Source organism: Colossoma macropomum, unplaced genomic scaffold, assembly GCF_904425465.1.
Source record: "Colossoma macropomum unplaced genomic scaffold, Colossoma_macropomum, whole genome shotgun sequence".
In the NCBI taxonomy this organism is placed as follows: domain Eukaryota; kingdom Metazoa; phylum Chordata; class Actinopteri; order Characiformes; family Serrasalmidae; genus Colossoma; species Colossoma macropomum.
The window spans coordinates 32,944,801-32,953,409 of record NW_023494802.1 but is presented as its reverse complement, the minus strand read 5'-3'; the positions used below and the strand labels follow the sequence as shown (position 1 = coordinate 32,953,409).

The 8,609-nt window shown below is 38.7% G+C and overlaps 1 protein-coding gene and 1 long non-coding RNA gene across 5 annotated transcripts in view; one reads left to right on the top strand and one right to left on the bottom strand.

The window, feature by feature from the left end:
• Positions 1-750: 750 nt before the first annotated feature.
• LOC118822976 lies at positions 751-8,011 on the bottom strand. Of its 2 annotated transcripts, none has more exons than XR_005008489.1 (3): positions 7,940-8,011; positions 4,600-4,671; positions 751-3,364 (listed from the first exon to the last, which is right to left on the bottom strand). It is a non-coding gene; the product is annotated as an uncharacterized LOC118822976 (long non-coding RNA). The 2 variants fall into 2 exon arrangements; XR_005008490.1 differs by lacking the exon at positions 7,940-8,011 and adding an exon at positions 4,752-4,869.
• The window catches only part of tmem269 (transmembrane protein 269), a 16,183-nt gene continuing 14,406 nt past the window's right edge, over positions 6,833-8,609 (top strand). For 2 of the 3 annotated variants that reach the window (XM_036592318.1, XM_036592317.1), the window contains exon 1: positions 7,871-7,990. The gene's annotated coding sequence lies outside the window, so the exon portion shown is untranslated. Of the gene's footprint in view, positions 7,275-7,870; positions 7,991-8,609 lie in introns of those variants that run through there. The other variant, XM_036592316.1, reaches the window with a different exon arrangement.

Below are 8,609 nucleotides of genomic sequence, written 5' to 3'. Positions count from 1 at the left end.
AGAGGCCTATGTATATCTGCGGTCCTTGCATCAGCATAAAGTTTTTAAGGAATAGCAGAAACCGTAGAGTTTCTCTTTTTTGTAAAACAAACAAGTGTTGCTGGAGAAAACAGCTACCAGTATTTTTTATTGCACATCAATTTTAGCGTATTTTTTGAAATCGTCTTTCTGAAGAACCATTTCACCATGCAAAGAACCATTTAATCATGAAATAGTTCTAAATAGAACTACTGACTTTACTAAAGAACACTTGAAGAACCATCTTAAGTGTGTACTCCAGATTTTTATAAATAGCTTCTTGTCACAGGATCACTGTTGGCTGGATATTTGTAGGTGGTGGACCACTCAACCTAGCAATGACGCTGCTGTATATGATACATTTGTACATTTGTCAGTGTCACTGCTGTGCTTAGAATGGACCACCACCCAGCTAATATCTGGACCTGTGGTCAGAAACTAACCAGTGATGAATGGGGAAGAAGGGAGCTAATAAAGTAGCAACAGTTTGGCTACAGTCTGTAAATGTACACCTACAAACAATGCCTATATGGTATGTCTACCTGATACAATGGCCAGGTGTAGGTATAAGGCAGATGGATCTAATAAACTGACAACTCAATGTAGGGTCAATATGGTGTAATGAAGCGATTTTTGTAACGGGAAACTGCTTGCATCTGATTAAAAAAATAAAGGAATCCCAACACCAAGGGTGGCAGAAAAATACAATCTTTTATTGAACATTAAGGATCCACAAACAAACAGACAAGCATTAATCTGAGTTGTCTTGAGAATCAACTAAAGTGCATACAAAATTCAGTCCTCTTTGAAACAGTTCTGGGCCAAAGAGGAGTCATCACATGACTCCTTCCCCGCCCCTCCCAATTACCTCATATCACTTGATTTGACTACCAATTATCAGTCACATGACATTCTGACTTAATTAAATACCATTATGTTTGAATAAACATACAATATCAACATTCAGATACATTGTTTCTTTTAGTTGTCCTTGACCTGTTCTAAAAATACTGCGTCTCTTAGGATGATTTCCAATACTTCACACACATTCCTCCATTATTTCCAAAAAGTGAGTAATATAATATATTAAAAGAAATAATCACAGGCTTAAATCAGCCACACTGATTACATTCAGAATCATGTAGAAAATCGTCCACATTTCCAATCTCAGTCCTGAGGACCCACTTCCCTGCATAGTTTCACCAACTCCTACACCAAAACGTGATCCAACTCATAACTCTAGATGGGTCAAGTGTGTTAGAGACAGAGAATATCATAAACTGTGCAGGACAGTGGATCTCCAAGACTAGAACTGAAATCCACTGGTGCAGTGTGTTTCGAGAAAGCAGGGGCACCACTTCAGGAAATGTGCCTCAACTGTAAAACTAAAAATACCAATATACAGACAGGCTCAGATAGGTTCACAGGTTAGGCTGTCAGAAAGGCTTCCTTCATTCTTGCCTGGACAGTGCATTGTGGGTGGCCTACCCCTACATTATTACATTTTTGTCAATGGTCAGATTTGCAGTGTGTTAAATGCTCACATGAAGTCAACATTTTGCCCAGCTAATAGAAATATCCTATTCAAAATTAAACACAGATCAAACCTGAGTTCTATTTTTCATGTAGTACAGTCATTCCAGGAGTTAAGTGCACATTAATTATAACAAAAGACATGCATTACAATGTTCACTGTAAAAAACTGTTTAGGCAGTTAAACGTACTTTATGTGTTTACAAGCAGTTTAACATAAGCACTTTGATAGAAACAAAGCAAAGTCAAATAGGTCAAATGAACAAAAGTATTTCATCAATCCAAATCACACAAACACTGTACTTCAACTTCTTTCTTATTATATGTTTTTTACAGTAGACAGGCTACAACTTTGCATATAACTCCCATAGATTCTACCCCTCTATCCTTACAGTGATGTAAGGTGATCTACAGTGATCTACCAAAGAAAGTAAGCATATGCAATATGAAATATGCGAGCAAACATTTTTCACTTTTCAGATTAATATTAAAAGGTAAAGATAAGATTATCAGCATAAAAGGACAAAGGGAGGGCAGTGTGCAGTACCTCTTGCTAAACTGATCTACAAAACAAAGTTTGAAAAGAGTCAGTATGTTAAGTGGTGCAGACTGTATTAAACATAAAAATGCAATAGAAAAAGAAGGATAAAAATCATAGGGAGGACCACTTTGCCTGTGCAAAACTTTTTACACCTGCTAACTTTGTATAGATTTGCAAAGGAAACTAGACAATGATAACATGTACAGGGAGATTCGCTCGAAAGAGGCCCCAAATATTCTGTAATAACTCTCACTAGGACAAAGCAATGTGAATGATGCAATGTGCAATGTGATCCTCAGTATATGGAGCTTCGAACAAGCCGGGATGCCCCTGCTTCGGAGCGATGAGGCAGGTGCCGGACAGCCGTTGTGACGTTTAACGTCCGGGTGCACACCCCCATACCCCTTCTTGTGTCTGGCAGAAAATGCAATCGATTACACATACGTCAAGGTATGCAGCGTATTTTTTTGGTTCAGATTGCTTCGTCCTAACGGGAGTTACAACAGAATGTTCGGGGCCTCTTTCGGGTGAATCTCCCTGTATAAATAAAAACAGACCAAACTAGTGGTCACCAAAGACCTACAGTTCACCTCCAGCATAAAACTAACATGCCTCATTCAGCTAATCAAGGATTACTGAGGGCAATAACAAGACAGGTCAAGTGGGGTGGGGTAGTGCTGGAGCTAAAGTCTGCAGAAAGGCAGATCTGCAGGTAAGGATAGCGACCAGTGGACTAAAATATACACAACTGTGTGAGTGGTCAAGCGTCCACCTCTCAGGAATCAGGGTGAGGAGCCTTGCATCCCACTGTTCGCTCCTCAGGAATTAAGGTAAGGAGCACTGCATCACACTGTCCACCTCTCAGGAATCACGGTGAGGAGCCCTGCATCCCACCGCCCAGTCCTCAGGAATTTGGGTGAGGAGCACTGCGTCCCACTATCCACTCCTCAGGAATTAGGGTGAGGCACTGCGTCCCACTGTCCACCATTCAGGAATAAGGGTGAGGAGCACTGCATCCCACTGTCCACTCCTCAGGAATTAGGGTGAGGCACTGCGTCCCACTGTCCACCATTCAGGAATAAGGGTGAGGAGCACTGCATCCCACTGTCCACTCCTCAGGAATTAGGGTGAGGAGCCCTTCATCACACTGTCTACTCCTCAGGAATTAGGGTGAGGAGCACTGCATCTTACTGTCCATTCTTAAGGAATTAGGGTGAGGAGCCCTGCATCCCACTGTCTACCTCTCAGGAATCATCACTCCCAGGTTGGAAGCTGGACAGAAATCATTAAATCACTAGCGTATGAAAGGACCTATCAAGGCTTGCGTTGAATTTGTTATACATTTCACCAAAAGTGATAAAGTCATCCAAATCCATATTATTTAAATTCACATGGAAGAACAAAACTCACTACCTACACAGATCACAATTAGTCAGGGATTATGTTGGTGGGGTTTTAAGAGCTGTGGAGTTTGAATCTGTAATTGCAGCTTTTAGAGTCAAATGACTAAAAGAAAGTATTCCCAACCTCAATCTATGTGGTACCATATTGCAAATAAAGTATTTAGGAAGGTTGGAGTGATTGACTTTAAGATGTCTAAAATTCCTGTAAAGCTGTCTGACTTACACGAACAAGCTTGCATTTTGGTAAAATGATGTACCCACATTTTAACCACACAATTCTTTATTGTGGTACAACAAGGTTATTAACGTTAATAGAAAATCCATTTTTAAAGCTAATTGGTACAACAATGGAGTAACATTTGTTTATGATTTATTGAGTTCAGATGGTCACTTATTATCCTATGAAGATTTTACTAGAAAGTATAAAATTACTGTTTTAAGAAAAGGGTATGCATTTTCTGTGATTGTATCTCCTGTGCCTTCTCTAAAAGTTGGTACTGTTCATTTGTTGGAACAGTGTGATAATAGAATAGTTTGTTTAGTTTTCAAAGAGAAAGTTTTAGGGAACTTTATTTCATGTTTTGTACGGGATGATTTAACGGTTCCTTTAAGGCGGAAGTCCTTTTCCTTTTATATAACATGTCGTATTGCTCCGAATGTTAAAGAAACCCATTTTAAAATAGTATCAGCAGTTTACCCTTTTAGTGAATTTTACATACATTATGTAAATTTGAAGTGGATCCTTGCATCTTTTGTTCTACAGAGGCTGAAAGTATTAACCATCTATTTTTTAAATGCTCATATGGTCACAATTATAGTGCACTCCTATCCACTCCTCAGGAAGCAGGGTGAGGAGCACTGCTTCCCACTGTCCACTCCTCAGGAAGTATCATGAGGGGCACTGCATCCCATTGTCTACATGTCGCATCTCGTATATTCACTTGCTTTGGTCTGATATTCATACTTAGTTGTCATTAAAAATGGACTACGTTCCTCCATTTACTTCCGATGATATAATCTACTTTATGGACAACTTGGAAACTGACATTTCAGATGTAAGTCTGCAAATCTTGTGATTATGTTGGATAAATATTATATACTTACTTGTGAGTGGAATGGCTTTACTCCCTCCTTCACTGCAGTCTTACATACAATTTTTGCAACTATGTTAAATCACTGCAAAATATGGGAAAAATTCATAGAAACGTTAAAAAGTTGTATACATCTATATTTCAATCTTTGCTTTGTTAACTTACCTTACTTTGCTCTCATTTCATTTTTTAAAACCTCCTTTCTCTCTTGTTTGGCTTTACTGAGCGCGGAACAGCTGGGTTCATATTCGAGATCCGACACACATTCGCACTTCGGATGTCAACAGCGTTTATAGAGAACATATGACGAGATTTACACTGGCATATTCCTTCTCCACAGACCGCGATCTCAGGACGGCACTAGTGCTTTTTACTTTGACTGCTTTTTGTAAGAAATTCTCAACACATTTTCCCGAACTGAATGATGCATTAAGCGGATCTGCGCGTGCATGAGTAAGGGACCGTCGTCAAAGTGCGTGTCCTAATGTACAAGTCTTGTTCTAAGGGTCAAAATCTCAATAGCGTCTATAACGCAGCGCAGCTGAAACCCAAGCAATTAAGACCTTCCTGTAACTGTAACTTATTACAGGTGCAGAATTTACACTAAGTATTGTGTTAATTTATAATTATCATTTTATATATAATCATATAATAAAAAAATCAATAGCTTTTTTTATTGTAGGGCCCAAACTTGTAAAACAGAAGGCATTACAGACTGTGCTATCATTCCAGCTAACTATAGCAAGCCTATAAACTCTAGTTTTAATTAATGTTATTAACATTAAAAAAATAAATAGCCTCTTTACTGTAAGGCCTGACATTTTACAACCAATGCATTAAAGTGTGCCCCATTATTGGAATTTACTACAAGTAAAATTTTAATTGTGTCAAAGTGTAAAACATCTGTCAAAAACAATAATCATTAGTTTCTTTACTCTAGGGCCTACAACTATAAAACTAAATGCACTACAGACTATTATTGATGCAACAGCAAGCAGAATTTGAAGAAAGCCTTGTGTTGTGTTTTAAACATCAAAAACCCAATAGCTGCGTTACTACAGGGCTCAAAATTGTCAATCCAAATGCTTTAAAGCATTAATTTATTGCTGTTTTTACAGCAATTAAGACCCTCCTGTAATTGTACCATACTACAGCACCAGAATTAGAATTAAGTGTTGTGCTGATTTATCACTAATATTCCATACATATATAATAAAATAATAGCTTCTTTACTGTAGGGACCAAAATTGTAAAACCAAACACATGAAAAAGCTTATCGTCAATACAATTTATTACAGCAAGTAGAAGTCTAGTGTTAAATTAGTGCTATAATGTTTTTGGATTTAAAATGCTAGGCCCTACAGTAAAGAAGCTATTTTGTATTTTATGTGTATAGAATTTTAATTATAAATCAACACAACACTTAATTCTAATTCTGGTGCTGTAGTATGGTACAATTACAGGAGGGTCTTAATTACTGTGAAAACAGCAATAAATTATTTTTTAATGCATTTGGATTTACAATTTTGAGCCCTATAGTAAAGAATTTATTGAGTTTTTAATGCTTATAACACAAGGCTTTCTTCAAATTCTGCTTCCTGTAGTATCAATAATAGTCTGTAATGCATTTAGTTTTATAGTTGTAGGCCCTAGAGTAAAGAAACTAATGATTATTGTGTTTGACAGATGTTTTAAACTTTAACACAATTTGAATTTTACTTGTAGTAAATTCCAATAATAGGGCACACTTTAACGCATTTGTTTGTAAAATGTTAGGCCTTACTTAGTTTGGGCCCTACAACAAAGAAGCTACTGATTTTTTGATTTTCATGAGTATAGAATATTAATCATAAATTAACACAATACTTCGTATAAATTCTGCACCTATAGTAAGTCACAATTACAGGAAGGTGTTGATTGCTTGGGCTTCAGCTGGACCTACATTATAGACGCTGTTGAGTTTTTGACGTTCAGAACAACCATTGTACATAAGGACACGCAGTTTGACGACGGTGCCTTACTTATGTACGCGCAGATCCGCTTAATGCATCACTCAACTCGCTGAAAATGTGTTGAGAATTTCTTACAAAAAGCAACTAGCGTAAAAATAAATAGTGCAGTCCTGAGATGGTGGTCTGTTGAGCAGGAACATGCAAGTGTAAATCTCGTCAAATGTTCTCTCTAAACGCTGTCGACATCCGAAGTGCGAACGTGTAATATCTCTAATATAAAGCCAGCTGTTCCGCCGTGCTGTACCGGGACCTCCTGGCTTGTTGTGTTTGTGTTGTGACATCTTTTCCAACATCGCTGTCTGAACTTTGTCCGCGGCGATGTGTATCTACTCTCTGTCTTATTTTGTTTATTCTCCATGAACTGTATAAAAAAAACTTAGAAATATCTAGAAAAACTCGAGACGTCATATCCGGTGGAATATTCCAGCGAATAGTGGCTTTAAAAAGAGTCGCGCTGAAACTGCGCGTCCCGTTTTCTCCGGCAGGTGATGAGAGGCATGTTTTGTGTCATTATCGTGCAGTAAAAGGTGTTTTATCAGCGGGGAAACAGCTGCATACTGTAAACATAGGAAATATAAATTATTTTTTTTTTCTGGTCGAAGACATTAAGCCCTCCTCAAGTCTTCTGTTCAGCCCCCGGTTCGATTCGCATCCTTGCCTGTAACGTTATTTGCAGGTAAGTTTCACATCAGAAGTTGTGAACTAGCTCCTCACACCATGGCGAAAATAAGGCAGTTCTGCCTCAGAGACAGTTTAGATGTTGACATAGCTTGTGAGCTGAATTACACCGTTAATGACGCATTTCGATTTCGAGACACTTTTTTGGCCGAATTTGCCTCAGAAATGTAGCTAAAATTTAAAGAAATGTCTAGATATTTGGCCATACAGTTATTTTTTTTGGGATATAAAGTGTCTCAGAGTTTTAAGATGTCGCGCGACCGTTAGCCTCCTTGCTAACCGTCTCTGGTGGGCCTGCTGAGGAGGGAAAAACGGACCGCGCGCTCCAATGCAGAGGTACCTCACCGGAGACCAAAAGTGCAAAAAAAGCGAAAAAAAAGATAAATATATGTCATATGTTTCTCTTTTAACCATTATATGTTGTACCTAAGTTGACTAAATGTCTTTTTTATGATTACATTTAGGCACTTTATTCAAATTTTCCGTTCCACCTTAAATCGCGCAGCAGCCTCATTCCTGTGGCTGAGCAGGAGACAGAATGGACCTGCGGGACCGTTTAAGGTGGAGCGGGAAATTTCGGATAAGAAGGTGGCGAATAAGAAAGTCGCTTTTATGTGAAGATGTCCTCGTAAAGGTGTTTAGATGTCGTAATGATGTACTTACTTTTATTACTTTATAACGTCTGGAGATTTCCAGGACTCACTGCGCAGAGAGGTACATTCATTAACACTGGACTCTCACGTTTGAGTCCATTAGCTGACGTTATGTAATCCAGTGAACCCTGAGAGCTTAAAGAGAAAGTGCTCTGCGAATACTTTAATATGAACTCTCTGTCTGTTGGAGCTGTTTTGTGCAGTCGTTAAAGCATTAATTTGGCTCTTTTTTATGAAAGTGTGAAAACAAAGCGGTCAGTTCCATGTAAAACAGTAAATGGCACTATTGGCAGTTTTTCTAAGCTGTGGAGAAAGAAGCCCAAGTGCTCTGTCACATATATCACAGACTCCTTTATATCGATCTTAGATGTTAAGAAAGGAAAAAGTGAAACGGCAGTGCAGAATGACATTGGACTTTGTCTCCACTCAAGGAACAAATAGACCAACATGATATGTGGTGCTGTCCAATCAGGAGGCAGCTGTCTACTAGGCAGTATTTAAGGCAACATTTGAACGCTCCCGAGACAAAAGATGTCCCATTCGGAAGGCAGCATGAGCCAGCTGTCTTCTGAGGTGCCTTATTCTGACCAGATCTGAAGGCAGCATCGCACCCTTCTCGGCAAAGGCAAGCCCATAATACTGTTCACCGGCAGGGAGTTCCATCAAAGAGTATTAAAGGC